We start from the raw sequence: 16,502 nt of genomic DNA, 5'->3' as shown, positions 1-16,502 counted from the left end.
ATGAAACTGTTTCAGAACATTGCAGAGAAAAGTTGCAGCAGTGCGAACTGTTCCGTCACAGCTTGATTCAAGCCGGCGAAGTGTTGCGAAGTGTTGCCTGCGAATAAGCAAGTAAAGTTGCCAGTGGGCAGTTTTATAATGTAGCATGTCACCCCTTTCAACAGCCAATCAGGTCGTAGAAAAGTCCGCTGATCAAAAAGTTTTGGATGGAAGAGAGGTTCACCTCAGCATCAATTTATTTGATGAACAGCCGAGTCTGTATGACATTCGTCTGTATGCCGTTCATTAAAGCATCCATTTGAGGCTACATATTCTTGACATGCTTGTTTTTTTTATTTTCGCTGCTTCATCACTATCTCTATTGTATTCATTAATTAGTATTAAAACATTACAGATTATATCCAGCAATGAATAAGCCTGAAAAGTCATCAGTTAATATGTAAGTACAGTCGTTGCTATGGAAATGTTACACCATCTAGTCTGGTTGATTTACTGTAAAATGGCAGGATTTACAATATTTCAGACTGGCAAATTGCGAGTACTTGCAGGTTTCAGATGATCTCGTCACTAATCTTTGTTCTGAACTGACCTTAAAACACACCAAATAACATGTTATATCTTATTTGTTTCACCTGTGCAAATATTACAGGGGGAAAAAACAACTGGGTTTAGTTGTCTTAGCCGTATAAAACACAACTTGTCATTTATGTTAACTAATGAGAATCAGAGCTGCTGCTGGTAGGGGACTTTTGCTGCCTTTGAGACTGATGTCGGTCTGCTCGTCTAACTTTAGCCGAACCTTTCTTTAAGCAGATCTCTGAGTCGCATCTAATCATATCACTTCACAAACCAATTTCCAATAACCTAATTAGATATAAAACTTATCTCCAATGATTAAAACTTTCTCTGAGGGCATACAAAATGTCAGTGTTGACGATAAAGGCTCAGTAACCGTCGAAGTTCTCCAACTTGTTGATTTTGCTATGGTGACCAATCTGTAAGTGAAGCATGTTTTTTTGCTACTTTTTAGGATAAAAAAAATTATAAATGTCTAACTCATTTGTTAATTCATGTGAGGTAATTGTCAAAGAGATAAAAAAAAAAAAAAAAAAAAAAAAAAAAGTTTGTTAAAGCAATCTATTAACAGACTGATCATTTCGGGACAATGATGAGACAATTTCCGAATTTAAGTGGGAGCACAGTGAACAATAACATAAAGCAACACCATGAATGCTGTTCAGAAAGTAGCATTCAACTGTAACTGCATCTCGTATAAACCACACGGCATTGATATGCACAGCCACACAGGAAATCTGTATTTTAACAGAGAATATAACACCATTCAGCAATTTCACCTGAGACTCACAGCCACTTCTACTACTAAGAAAATGATCACCGTGAATGACTTCTTCAAGGATATTTTTCCTTTCAACTCGCACACACAAGTTAAAACATGCAAATACAAACCTGAGACAGTGGCTGACAGAACAGGCAAAGAGATTCAAAATAACAAACCTCGTGATGAGGAGATGGATGTGTGTGAAGTCTGCTTGAATGCAACACTCACTACTGAGCGATAAATTGAGATTTTGGACACTTCCATACTAATACTTTACATTTTGTGTCAACATCATCAGCTGCTGAGTCGCACAACGGCCGTTTGGGCATCATTGCATAGCACCAAGTAGTTTACACGTCACGGTATGTTCCAGCACCTCTGTACTTTAGGACAGCGGTAGTTTGGCTTGTCACAATTATTAGGTTAGGTAGTTACTTTATTAATCCCCGAGGGGACATTTTTTAAGATAATTGCCTGTGTGCAATTATTTGGCATAATCATTAAAATTGTTTCCTTTCATGTGTGTAATTTCCACATCGTTTTCCCCTCTTTAAGGTTTAACTAGCGCTCTTTTAATGACGACATCTCGCTGCGTCCCCTTCTTCTGCTATGGTTAAATCATTAAAGTCATAAGAATCCATCCCCTGAGGATCTTAACAAAATGTCGTGACAATCCATCTGTTAGATGTTTATATTTCAGTCCAGGCTGAAACACTATGTCGAGATGACTACTGCCTTTTAAAAAGGAAGATTTTGCACAAAATGAAATAAATCCAACAATAGATTAAAAGTCATGTGATGCCCGAAGTGAAATCTACAGCCGAGTGTTTGACCTGCTACTAGCTCACAAATTCCCCCAAATTACAACCTGATCCACTGTCCCTTTTGAACACAGTCCTGCTTGGCTTTCATAGTTCAGTACTATATGTACAGAACAGATATAGTGATTAGAGTGGGACGTTAGAAATGTGCGATTTTGCTGTAGCGCTTATACTAAAGCTGCTGCAGCCACATTTTCATGCTTTTCATGGTGTAACCTGTATTTTTCACTCAAAAAAGATTTTCTATTTTTGACCTGGTGCTCTCAGGAGGACTTTTATTCATGGGTTTTCGTGGGCAGGCGGAGCAGATCATTTCCAGGTGACTGGAGGTGACCACGACAAAACGGATATTTCCCTGCAACTTGGGAGAGTTTAGAAAGTAAACAGACAACATCCAATCAGTGTCAAACTCTATCCTAACAACAACGTCAATCAGCAGCTCCAGTGTGTTCCCACAGGGAGAGGACATACAAGCGCTGTTGTGACAGGGAGCATCTGCCAAATGGTGGAACAGCACAGAGGAGATGGAGAGAGTGAAAGAGGATGAAGGCGGTGCGGACACACAACAGGAAAAACAATCACTTAATGGGCACGTGAAATCCCTCGCACAACAGACAGCTCGCACTTTCTCCCTCATTCTCACCTCTCGCTGCCTGACTAACAGACCTCACACAAACGAGAAGCCAAACACACACACACACACACACACACACACACACACACACACACACACACACACACACACACACACACACACACACACACACACACACACACTACCTCTGGCTTGCAGTGCGGCACACTCTCTGCTGGTCCCACCTTTATGTCTGAGCATTGTGTTATTGAGTGAGTAGCATCTTGCTCTCTTTCTCACGAAAAGAGGTGTGTGTGTGTGTGTGTGTGTGTGTGTGTGTGTGTGTGTGTGTGTGTGTGTGTGTGTGTGTGTGTGTGTGTGTGTGTGTGTGTGTGTGTGGTATTGATCCAAGCACTGCTAAAAGGATAAAGGAGTCCAGGCAAGCTTGTCCTCGCCTCTGTCGCGTCATCAACATTGTCTCTGTGTGTGTCACTGTACTGCTGCACCACCTAAAGCTCTCTGTGCAATGTAAAACATACTATAGCTTAAACATGTACTCAATTAAGTGATTAGCGGAATGACAGAAAATCAATTAGCATCAATTTTGGTTATCAACTTTAAGTCCTTCAGCAAGTAAAAATACTCAATTTTGACTGGTTCCTGCTTTTTAAATATAAAGAAATGTTCTGCTTTTAGCTGTTTTAAAGCTACAAAGTAGCTTATGATTATTTTCACCTCTGATTAATCTATTGATTACTTTTTAAATTACTTAACACGGTTTAATCTGTAAGACATCACAAAAATGCCACTATTAGTTTCCCAGAGCACAGGGTGACATCTTCAAATTGCTTTTTGGTCCAACCAAAAGTCTGAAATGACAAACTATAAAATTTACAAATATAGGAAAAAGAGAAAAGCAGCAAAGCCTCACATTCAGAGGAGGAGCTGTAACAGAAGATTTCTTCTGACATTTTCCCTTGATTAAAAGACGTATCATTTCAGTAGTTATAATTATTTTTATTGCTGTAATTTTTTTTTATTTCATTGCAAACTGAATATTTATTCGGTTTTGGACTGCTGGGAGACTAAACAAGCTATTTCAATAAATTGTATCAGGCTTTTAGACAATAATGTGTTCATTGTTTATCAAAGAAATAGTTCAGCAATTAGTCAATAATAAAAATAGTCTTTAGTTGCGGCACTAGAATGTTCAGGAAGTGGACGCAATGTTCATTTACAACTTCAAGCAATCTGATGCGATAACCCTGCTTGTGTGAAGCCTTTGAGGTTCAAATATCAGAAGGTTTTAAATGTAATGCCAGAAAACTGTTATAGTTTTTGGATGGTAATGCGTTGTATTGTGAAGTGTTAGTGTTATAAATCCCGGACTCTCTCACTCTCTGTATAGGAAGCGAAGTACAAACCTCAGGGGGATGTTGCATGCCTGCTTACTTTTTATCCTCATTGTACTTTGCTCTAAATTTCGCTACAGTCTGTGTATGTCATAAAATGTCCAGTAAACACACAGGTATGAACGTCCACACTAACACAGACTCACAACTAGAGACAAAGACAGATAGAGACAGAGATAGAGGAGAGGAGTGTGTAAACACACATAGTCTATTCAGAGGGTGGACTATAAATATCAGGTTGGTGAAGCCAGTTTCTGCCCTCACTGGCAGTTCATAAAAAGCTCCAGAGCTGGGGACATGTGTCCCTGAAGTGGCCTGTTTGAGTGCATGCTCTGACCCACATCCTGTCTCCTAATACTGGGCCACTCACTCACTGCTACTGAACATGCACCATAAACTGCAAGAGGAGCATCAGAGCTGTGCTAAGACATTAATTACAGACCTTGAAGTTGCATACCTCAGAGAAATGTTATCACCTTAACAGAGGCTGCTGTGCATATTTGAATCGCATGATGTTAAATGGAAACTTCCAGGTCTGTCATAGTTTCTATTCATTCACACATGTAGTAAACACCTTTGTCTGGGAGAATTTTAAGGGTTAAGAGGATGTATAAGAGGAAGATTCACAGCACAGACAGAGAATGAACTTCAAGTTTAGAATAGCAGCAGCATCTTTCAATGAAAAGCTGCAGATAAGACCAAAATGCACAGATAAGACAGAGATGGCTTTTATTAGAGCAATAATCATCATCATAAAGGTGTTGGCTTTTTCCTACACAGTGACAACGATGTCCTGAAACTGATAGATTTGTCAATGTACTCTCTTGATATCTTACAAAACAGAGTGACTATACTATAGACTATAAACACAAGACGTTTTGAGCTCACTTCTATCTACAAAGCAAATTAAAAAAAAGTCTTATCAACTTCAATCTCGAGTTTGCATTCACCAAATGTTTTTGAAGGCATCTGCTGCCACACACTGTAAATGAGCTTGCATACTAGTGGCAAAACGTTTAGAGGCCATTTCATCTAGGTTCAGAGAAAAGCAGATTCTAAGGCCATCTGGCCACTGAATCTTTTACAATGCACACGGCTCAACTTTCACTGTTTTGGCAGGCGAAAACTCATATCTTCCTTCTTATATTGCTCCACATCATTTGGCATTTTATCATCACAAATACCGAGCTCACACTGACCCAGTGAAATGAGTATTTCCACAAAGGTCACAGATAAACATAAAGAGGGCTTTTCTTATGCCAAACACAGTCTTTTACTGTGAACTGTGGAAAAGAAAAATTGACATTTCTGCATGAAATGAAGTTGCACTGTAGCCTTTTTCTGGTGGACTGACTCAAGCTGTGCCAGTTTATACAGAGAGAAGCTGTTATCTGTGGAGGCTGACTAAATATTTCATTCATGTGGCTGAGTGAATGTTTGTATTGTCTAAAAGTGGCTCAAGCCTGCCAGGGATATCCACATATAACATAATGTACCATAGAGGCGGAGAAGGTTTAAAATGTGTGATCTGGGTATAATGTTGAGTTTTAGAGATGAAAATGGGAAGAGTGCATCTGAAATAACATTTCACAAATCTTCAGTTTAAATGACCAGTATATAGCATGAAGTTGTCGAGGAAAGCCAATGTTTTTCGAATGGTTTCTCTATTGGATGGGTTGTCATTTGTTGAAGACATGTGATGATTAATCCTATTTTATTGATCTTTGATTTTTTTTTTCTCTCGCCCCACCAGAAGGCTAAATTTCTTCCAGATGATGTGACCGCATTTGTGGTTTTGATTAAAACGTCTCAGCAGCTATTAGATGCACCTCCGTGGTAAATTTTATAATTGGCAGATGTTTGCTAGTATGGTGAATTAAGATGATGAACATGGTAAACATTATACATGATTAACATCAGCATGTTAGCATTTAGCTCAAACGGCTGCAGCGCAGAACCCCTTGCATGGCTGTAAACTCAAATTCATTTCTATAGTATGTTTAGACCCGATTTAATCTCCATAGATTTGCATGTACAGTAACCCTAACCTGGACTTTATGTCCATATACTGTACCCAAAACTGAACCCTGAATTTTTTTTATCAAACTGTTGTTTCACCTGAGACTTAGATATGCAGTCGTCACTTAATAGCACTGGATTGTTCCTGTGTGTCATTCAGAGAATCCTTCAAAAGTCAAAAATAAAAACATGTATTTTGTTCGTAGCAGCTAAGTAAAAAAATGAGGGGTGTGGTTTGAAGTGTTTTCTGCTCGAGGGGAGCCATCCAATAACCCTTTCAGCTTTTCCTGTTTGTAGTGTAGGATTTTTTTTTTTTCTCCTTGTGTTTTAACGTGTTAGGATTCAGCTCAGACTTTTCCGACATTTGATGTGTCTATTTTGTATTGTTTACACAAACAAACAAGTGAAGTGCAAGATGTCAGGCTGACAGTGATATCTATCTTTACATGCGCTGCAGCCTCTCTCCGGTTGTCCTGTCCTGACCTCTGGTTCAGTTCGGTTCACTGTTACCTGGGGGCCGGGATAACCTGAATACCTCTCTGTTCACACTCATGACCCCCAGCTCCTGCTCTAATCTTTACTCCTCTGACAGCTGTCATCAGAGACACAAACTGCTTCTAATCATGTCAACAACAGTGACAGTGAAAGGCAAGACACCACATGCAACTACATGCACACGCCTGCACCAAAACAACAATCACACACACACACACACACACACACACACACACACACACACACACACATGCACACACAAGCACAAATCCAGGTGAAAAACGTCCTTGTGTGTATTAACAATAGGCAGTGGGCTGACAGCACTCTGGTGACATCTGATACCCTCAATCGCCTTCCTGCTGTTGATGGTCTGGGGAGCTTCCACTCATTGTCCAACACAGACATACGCACACTTGTAGACACACACAGAGACACGCACACCGGTTCAGCCAAACATCTGCTGTTTTTAACCCCTGCTGGTTGTGAGTGTGAGCGTGGTGGGGGAAGAGCACACGACAACGAGCACTGACCTGGGAGTGAGGTTAGCCTGATGGTGAGACTTGTGCAGGAAAATAGTTGTTAAGCCAAACAATACTCTGATAGTTTCATGGATGAAAATGGCACGTGGATTATATTGAATTACAGTCAAAATGTAATAAAACAATGCACTTAATATTCTTTAAAAACTTAATCTTATCACCTGTGCTTGTAACTGTCCCCATATGAAAACATAGGTATAGCATAAATTGAGGCTTGTTTCAAGAATAAACACACGTTGTGTGTTGATTGGAAAGTGTGTGTTATGAAAACAGAGGCTGACAGGTGACGTGAGAAGAACTTATGCGCACATCTCAGCGCAGACAGAGCAGAGGATGGGCAGAGAAAGCAAACAGTCACACAGGGAGTTAGCATGGAACTCTCCTGGGCCTCTAAGCCAATTACTGGAGCTGCATTGATTGAGGCAGCACTTTGAGGCCTCATCTACACAAGTAGTCTGTTAATACACTGGTCAGATGATGGGAGCGTCTCAACCACAAACTATGGATGGATAGCCATTTGCATCCATTATGGTGTCAGTGGGACAAATCTCTTTAGAGACGCTAATAGGACTAATACACAATATTACAACATAATTTTTCAATTTAAGATTTTATGAAACATCTGAACATAGTTTAAACTTAAATTAATTAAAGGATGTGTCTTCCATCTTCATGCCGCAAGGCTAGAAGTCTACTGCTGCTGATCAGTCCTGATCAGCTGACCTGCAGACCAAGGTGAGTATTATGTCCTGAGTGCGGTGGCTGTGTTCAATCATCACTTCCATCCCCCCATTAAAGGCAATGCTGGCTCATAATGATTTATTAAGGGGAACAAGGAGAGAATCAATGTAGCAGAGGCCCTCAGATTAATGATTAAGAAAATAGCAGTCCCACTCTCTATCCTATCGGGGGCCGAGGTGCTGTTAAGAGTGTGCCATGCTGTCGTAGGTTCAATTAACCACCGTGGGTTTGCTGAGGCTTCAGCAAGGAGCTGCAATACTTCCTCTTGTCTTTCACAGCAAAACACACATGCAAAACCGTGCACATGTTTAGACGGCCTTCAAAACTTATAATCAAAGAGATGTTCTTAGATTTTTTTTTTTTTAATTTCGTGTCAGTGCCACATTTCTGCATGACGTCACTACGTTTTTGGTAGCAGTAAAAATGTGTCCATACAGAGAATCGACAGCTGTTTGTCAGATGACAGAAAATTATTCTCTGACTAAATTATTTGAGTCATTTTTAAGTAACAATGTAAAACATTCTGCAGTCTTTGCTTTGTCAAATGTGACTTTTTGCTACTTTCAGGTTTATAAATTGAATAGTGTTATATTTTGGACAGGCAACTAACTGGAGACACCATTTTTGGGCTTGGAGAATTTGTAAATAAAACATTTTGTCACAAATTTTTTACATTACATAGACTTAACTATTTTTTTTTTATTTAGAAAAATAATCAATACAAATACAAATTAATTAGAATAGTGGCAGCACTACAACAGAGTACCAAAAACGGATTCATCCAATTCACACAGTACCTGTATTTACTTATTCTTTGATCAGACCGTTCCCGATTTCATTCAAAAATGTTCCATCTTCAAACTAATTTGTTGAGGAAAAGTTCTCGTATGACTACATTGGCCAGAACGCTGGCCATTCAGGATTGTAAAGATTTTAAGGCCTATTTTGTGAAATGAAAACAGCATTTTATAGAAAATCCTCCTTTTATTTCTCAAGATCTCTCAAAGACTATTTCACCAGTATGTGTATCTTAGGTATTTATTGGCACTAGAACTGAAAGATTTCAAACAATACAGAGCCTTATACTAATGTAAAGGGTACACTGCTCATCAAACAGCCTATTTTTTTTTTTTTTTTTTATAAAAAAGAGCAGGTTCCACGCTGTGATTGTTTGAATAAAGGGATGATGGAGTTGCCCATTAAAGAGGAGAAGGACAGAGGGAGAGGGAGGCCAGACACACAATACGGCTGCTGCCCAACACAACAGGCCATTCTTTCAGCTCGCGCCACAACACTCCTCACAGCTGAGCCCAGCCGCTATTCTCCTGCTGTTTCCCCTGCTCCCTCCCCATCTCTCCCCATTCAATATGGGGGAGAAGAAAGAGGGAGGGGGACTGAAAATGAATAGTGGGCAAGCACATGCAGTTTGAAGCGTCATTAGTAAAATGACACAAAAGATTGCTTTTTCTTTCCCTCCTACGAGAAGACACCACTGTTTACTGGAGAAAAAACAAGATGGAAAGAAGGGGAAAGAAGCTTTCGTTTAAAGGGTAAAGCTGAGAGGAGAGCAGAGGAGCTAGTGCAGAAGGAAGGGTGACTCAAGGAGGTAGAAATGAAGGGAAGACGGAAAGGAAAAGATGAGGGGAAAGATGTGGCTGCAGGAGTCAGTGGCTGGGAACAATGTCCTCTAACAGCAGGCGAGTCTGTCAACAGATCAGTGTTTAAATTCAGCCCCTAACCAAACACCATCTCAGACAGACAAACATGCATATGTGTGCACGCATATATCCGCCATCATCAAAGATACACAGCACAACACATCACAGCTTATCAATATCACACCACAAATCTGCATTGGCACTGATTCCCACAGTCTCTATAAAAAAATAAAATTAAAAAAAAAAAAAAAGATAAAAGATCCACCTGCCTGTATTTCTGCCTCTGTGTATCCGTCTATTCTCCCCACCCACATCATCTCTTCCAATCTAATCCCGGAAGCCAGGGCATCACTCCCAGGAGAAGAAGTAAATGTCACAGAATTACCTCTACACCACTGCTGCTCCTGTTTCTTTATTCAAAAAGATAAATCCAAGCAGGCTGAATTCTGCTCTCCCTGCTCCATGCAAACCATCCATGGATCATCCAGCTGTCTGTGTTTGAGTGCTAGCTCCCAGCTTGCAAGCTCATTCCGGCAGGCAGCTAGTAGGCAGCTGCCGTTTTTCTTCAAAGCCCCACAAGCAGAGCAAATTAGAGGTCCAGCCCAGCTTAGAGGCTAAGCCAATGTGAGCTATTCGCACTCCAGTTCCTGTCTGAGGCCAATGGCTGCAGCCCCCCCCCCACACACACATACTCCCGCCCACTGCCTGCCTGCCTCCCTCTCTCTCTTTCTTTCTCTCTCTCTCTCCCTTTCTCTCCTCTGTCTTTCTCTTCCCTTCTCCTGCTATCTTAGCCATAAATATAGACTCTTGACATTACCTAACACATGGTCCCTCGTGATAAACAGCCAGCTTCGACTGAGAAAAGCTCTCCAGGGGTGAACGCTGGGTTAAAGAAGTGTGTAAAGGGCAGAGTGATGGGAGGGACATACAGTAGAAGTAGAAGATGTAGCTGATTGTGAGAATAAGGCAGCCAATTGTTATGACAGTGTAAAGGCTTGTGACTGGTGTTTTAGTACATAATTGTTCGCTGGTTGGATTTTCTTTAATGTCCTTTAACCAGAGAGCCTGAATTTGATTAGGACTTCGGGAGATTAAGAGCCCAGTGTCTGACCAAAGGAAAGCTTGTACCTGGCAGCACAGGCCTGTACCTGCATGGACATGGCCTGCTGCCCAGGCAAGCGAACCACAAAAACCCAGGAGCTGCCCTGAGGGGAGAGGACTGCAGCTTTCTGTTTGGATTCACATGGTCCAAACTCAGCCACATGCCCTCATTGTAGCACAGCTAAAAGTAAACAAAGTAACTTTAACAGCACTCTTGAAGTGAATTGACAAAATAGGGAGAGTCACTAAATATGAAGCCCGTAGATTAGCCTTGTTTAGCTCCATGACAGGAAGCAGGGGGCTCATTCTAACGGCAAAATGATTGTGACTACCAGCAGCTTTAATTAACATGTTATGTCTGGTTTGTTTCATCTGTACAAAAATCCATAATTAAAAATTTTTTTTTAGGGCGCAAACAGATATAATGTGTGAACTAATGAGTGCTTTCACCCTATTTCCTATCTTATAGCTTTGTATTTAGTGCTCAGATTGAACAAAGATTTCCCAAAAAGTCAAACTATACCTTTAGGATTCAACTTAATGGTAGTAGTATGTCATATATATCATTTACAGTTTGCAAAATGGCCAAATGCACATCGCAGCTATTCTGAGAGTAAAATATTAAAGCAGCAAAAACATAAAATTACTTTCACTGACTTCTTAAGACATAATAAAAGATCTGCAGTCCTGAAGGAGATTTTTTGGTTTGTTGGAGTGAAAATATGTAAATTAGTAAACTGCACTAATGGAGCAAAGACTTGACTACTAAACTTGCTTTATTATGAATAAATATTCAAAAAGGCCTCGGGAAAAGAGGAGTGCTTAACCTCAAGTAAAGATGAGTGAAAACTCAACACATACTGCAGCCACATGAAAACAAAGTTCAGTGTAGAAAGTTAAAGCTTATCCAGTGATAGATCGATGTAGCAGGATTACTGCTCGGAGGCATCGAGGCTAGCTCGGAAGTCTGCTAGCTCGCCACCATAACAGACACATATCCGAGTCATCACAAGACACTCACACACAGATGAGTGTTTATGATCATGTTCAGTTAGTGAATTAACACACATTTCCTTGACCTTTGAGACACAGTTATCATTATCAAGCAGCCAGCTGTGTGAAAAATGATCTTTAAACAGAATTCACACCCGCTTTGATCAACAATCCAGAGCTCTCTTTTTGCTCCATGTGGTGGACAGGACTCCCAGTTTGGCTGAAGTATCAGTCAGGTCTGAGCATGCAGAGACCGCAGTCCCTCCTCAGCGATACAGAGAAAACTACCTGAAGCATTTCTTCAGTTGTAAGACAGGACAGCAGCTCATTAATCTGAGGCTGATCACTTTAATTTGACCTGCAGTGACCAGGGCTGATCCTGTCAACAATCCTCACATGCTGATTTGAGTATTCACAGGATCAAAGGACCATTCACATGAGCTCTGTAAAGGTACATGAATAGGGATTTTAAATAACAATAACGTTATTGTGAGCTACACTTCATGTTCATGATCACAGTGGTAGTTGATTAGGATTGATTAACTTCATCTAAGACCAAGTTCACCTTACAGTTTGTTCTAAATTAAAGGAGCAGAAACTGCTGCTGTAACGGTATCTTCTGGACAATGTACCGTCAGACGTCTTTGAAATAGGCCCAGAGGAGATTGTCAATAACAAAACAACATCAGCCTTCAGGGCCACCTTACACCCACTTGCCAATCACATTGACAAAATAAGACGGGATATTTGCGGTTCCTTTGGCCTGCATGAGGCATGTGATTCATTTTAATGCTGACAAATGATACCTGTTTGACTGTATTCTGTAAGACATGCTAAATATGGAACAGAATACACCAACACATGCAATAAACATAAACCTCACACACACACTGTCTTTGTAAACACACAAACACAGAGTCGCACCTGTCTTCATATCATTACTATGCAAAAACACATATTTGCCCAGCTTCCTCAATGGGCTCAGAAGCTGTCGTTTTTCTATCCCTCACCGTTTCCAGAGAGAACTGTGTGATATTTGGCCACATGAACAAAATATGAACCGTGCGTATGTGAAAAGCAGGCAAATAGAGGCTGGGGCCCACTCATCCCTTACAAGAATGAATGGCCATCATTAGCATGAGGCTCCCCGGCAGCACCCTGCAATGCAGCGACACACACAATGGCGAGTGCCACGCTTCCCCCTGCCGTTCCCCCAGAGAAGCCCCTTTTGTTTGAGCAGCATCTGGACCTGACCTCCATGCATTCAAGGCTGATGACACCCACCCCCCACCCCCTCACCACCCTTTCTCTGTTCCCTCTCAGCTCCTCATATCTTCTCCTCTTCTCTCCTATCCTAACCACCTCTTAAAAACATGCTCTGCTTCTACAGCAACACCCCCTTCTTCCTCCTCTCCTCTCCTATACCCTGTCCGTTCTTCACACACAGATCCCCCCCCCCCCCGTTCTAGCTGAGGAGAGCAGCCATCTCTTGCTTCTTGAAAAGAAGGTCTGTGTATTAGTGGGCCTTATACAAAGCCTGCAGGGTGAATTAGAAAACCAAAGAGGAATAAGCACCAGGGCTACTGGCCATCTGTCCCTCTGGGTTGGACGTGCCTGCTCCGAGTGTGCCTGACCCCCCCCCCCCCCCCTTCCCTCACATAATTCCCACCCCTACCCCCACCTTCCCCGAATCCCTTAGCCTATATACACAGCATCAACCACACACATACACACTCCCTGCCATGCATATATCACAGGCTTTGGATGGCGTATGGTGGTGAGAGTGGAAAAAAAACAGAAGAAGGAGAGAATAAGGAGCTGCCACTTGCCTGGATGCAGAGCGAACCCGGAGCCAGCAAATCAACTCGTAATCCCTTTCTTTGTGTGAGCAGCAAACAGAGAAATTTGTCTCCCCCAATGATTTCCCCGAGATCGGCAATGGAGTGGAAAACAAGACAGCGAGGGAGTGAAAGACAGCAAGGAGGGGAGGGAGAAAGAGAGAGAGAGAGAGAGAGAGAGAGAGGAGGAGATGGAGGGTGAGAGCAGCAGAGGCAGGGAGACAGTGGGAGCAGCTAGAGTGTGACAGAGAGAGACAGAAGAAGGCAGCAGCCACCGCCGAGCCACAGGGACACTGACACTCACTGGAGGGTTTGAAGTGAAGAGGAGAACGATGGAGAGGGAGCGGGGAAAGAGAGGGAGCGGGAGGGAGAGATCAGGTGGGGGAGGGAGGATTGGTTCACTCCGTGGCTCAAACGCCGGGATAACGCCGAGATAACCCTCATCCCCGAGCAGCAGCTGTAGACGTGAGAGGCAAATGAATCCCACGAGAGAGCGACTTCTCCATCAATTGTGACTTTTGCTGCACACGATAACAATGGCCATCTATAGCAGCGGGGCTACGAAGGAGAGGAGGGTGGGTAGATTGGGAGGGGGTGCTCTACCTATAAACACACATTCATGCCCAAAAGAGAAGGGAAAAAAACAACACCTCGGCCAGTGGTGGAGGGAAAAGCACCTGTTCGAGTCAAGCTTGAGGAGAGGGAGCAACACATGTACTCAGGAGAGGGGGAGGAGACACACAGACAAAGGACAAACACAAGGCTGAGAAGTGTGGCTTTTATTTGACTGTTTTGGTCATTCTGCCTTGTCATGCTAAGAAAACATTTGCATGTGTGGGAGAGACAATAAAAAAGGAGGTGGTGTTGATAGTAGGTCACCAAGAAAAGGTCAGAGAGGGAGGGAAAGAGAGAGGGTAGGGGAAGCCAGTATAAACATATCTGGCCAGTATTGTGTCGTGATCCAATAGCAGAAAAAAACATTAGAAAACACAAACAAATTTAACTTTAAAATGACTCAAACAAATTTGAAATCAAATCAATCAAATGTAACTCAAATGTGATCAAAAGGTTTGCGATACATTTTCTGTGTAGACAAAGCATGACACATCTTCATCCTCTATGCCACCGACTTACATTGTTGTCCAAAAACTTTTAATTTCAACCCATAAACGAGCCACACTAGTTCACCAGATGACATGTTCCTTTATCACCACAAACGTGCTCACTGTAATTTATTTTAAGCTGGTACCGCACAAAGTCCTGCTGCTGTAAATGCACTTACAAATTCACGTCCACCCTAAATCAACTGTTTTGTTAACTTTAGTGTCTACATTATACATAAAGAAAAAAAAAATTAAACTACATTTGTGAACTAAGCATTTACATCCTTGGTAGGAATCTGTGAGTTCGGAGCAAGCTGTAATTAGAATAGGGAAGTCAGTAAGTAATAAGAGACACATTGACTCTTTTCGTGGGAAAAATAAATAGTAATGCTAGCCTTGTCCTTAAATGATTCATCTCTTCAGGAGAGTCTATTCTGTGGTGACTGAATGATGCTTTATTTACCTTTTCTATCAACCAAGAAAAGAAAGTGAAATGTTTGTAATTGATGAATAATCAAGGAAAATCTCCTGCATTAATCTGCTCAAGTGGCTGGATGTGTCAGAAACATACTGCTATGATTTATGTTCCAAACAAATAACGATACTAAAAAGATGTTTAATCATTTTTTCTCCAAAACAAACTATTAAGAGTCTGCAGGATTTTTAGTGCTCTCTACTTTATATAGTTTATTTTTCATGCACTATAGGTGTTCCCTTAACAAACCTTCAATGTGACCAGCTTTGAGGAAAAACTCAGGTTAATTTTAACTTTGTTTACATTTGTTAGTTTAAAAACATGGGTGCTGGAAGTGGTATTGCAAAAAATAATCAATAAAATAATAACAGTAGTGCATTCCAAATTTTACATTATAAATATACATAATTATTGGAATAGAAATGTAATTTCTTTGCAGTTTAGTATTTAATTGTTAACAAAACAGCATTTTAATGACCTCATTTAATCTACTTATTTTGGGATTTTAATCTATGATAACATTTTATCAGATAATAACATCACATATCAAACATCTCTATCTGTAAAGTAGCTGTTCAATTCATGTTAAATTAAATTAAATTAAATTAATCAGAAATTTAGTCAAGGTATAAAGTAGGGTAATCTTGAATTTCTCAAGTAAAGTACAGGTACCTCAAAATTGTACGTAAATACTGGTGAACACTAGTTTAACAGCTTTTTCCTTCTTCTTCTTCTGCTCTGTTATTTGTGGACAAACACAACTTACTGAAGCTGTTTCAAACTAAAAGATACCAAGTGTTTTTGTAATCTGCGTGGTTGTAGGGGTGGTTGTAGGGGCTGTTATTCTGTCAGTCTGTCGGTTCACCACTTTGATCCAGACTGGACTATCTCACAAACTGCTGCCTGGATTGCTATGAAAATAGATACAGATATTTATGGCCCCCCCCCCAGGGATGTATCATAATCACCGTGATCACCTGACTTTTCTTCAAGTGCCATTAGTGCTAACATTTTTTAGTTTGTTATTCAACTTGGTTTATGACCACATACCTGCAAAACTAACGATATCCGGGTCTGTCATAACTGCTGGTCACTTGAAGTTTATGCAGGGCAAGTTGATGACGGGCTGATGATGGCCTATCTCTGAAGTAAGCGTGTTTTAGATGATGTCATTGTTGTCAATATTCAAGGCCGTTGAAATCGTTTGTGATTACCTGAAATACACATGAGGAAGGCGATACACATTGTGCGATGTGCTCTTAGCTCGCCTCAGACTCTGTCAGTACAGGAAACATCCGAGGCAGTGAAAACAAAGACGGACTTTCTACTTTAGTGGAAGCAACAATACAGGTGGCTCGCGGAAGCAGACAGAAGGAACTTGAAGTGAACATGTG

General features: G+C 41.1%; 1 protein-coding gene across 8 annotated transcripts in view; it reads right to left on the bottom strand.

Annotated features, from left to right (window-relative positions):
* Positions 1-13,848, bottom strand: part of LOC138193468 (membrane-associated guanylate kinase, WW and PDZ domain-containing protein 1-like) — a 58,218-nt gene extending 44,370 nt beyond the window's left edge. For 4 of the 8 annotated variants that reach the window (XM_069141552.1, XM_069141556.1, XM_069141555.1 and 1 more), the window contains exon 1: positions 13,522-13,844. The gene's annotated coding sequence lies outside the window, so the exon portion shown is untranslated. The other 4 variants (XM_069141560.1, XM_069141559.1, XM_069141553.1 and 1 more) reach the window with 4 other exon arrangements.
* Positions 13,849-16,502: the final 2,654 nt, after the last annotated feature.

Source organism: Embiotoca jacksoni, unplaced genomic scaffold, assembly GCF_022577435.1.
Source record: "Embiotoca jacksoni isolate LCO1_2020_lvr unplaced genomic scaffold, fEmbJac1.0.p SCAF_9, whole genome shotgun sequence".
In the NCBI taxonomy this organism is placed as follows: Eukaryota; Metazoa; Chordata; class Actinopteri; family Embiotocidae; genus Embiotoca; species Embiotoca jacksoni.
This window is presented reverse-complemented; position numbering and strand designations above follow the sequence as displayed.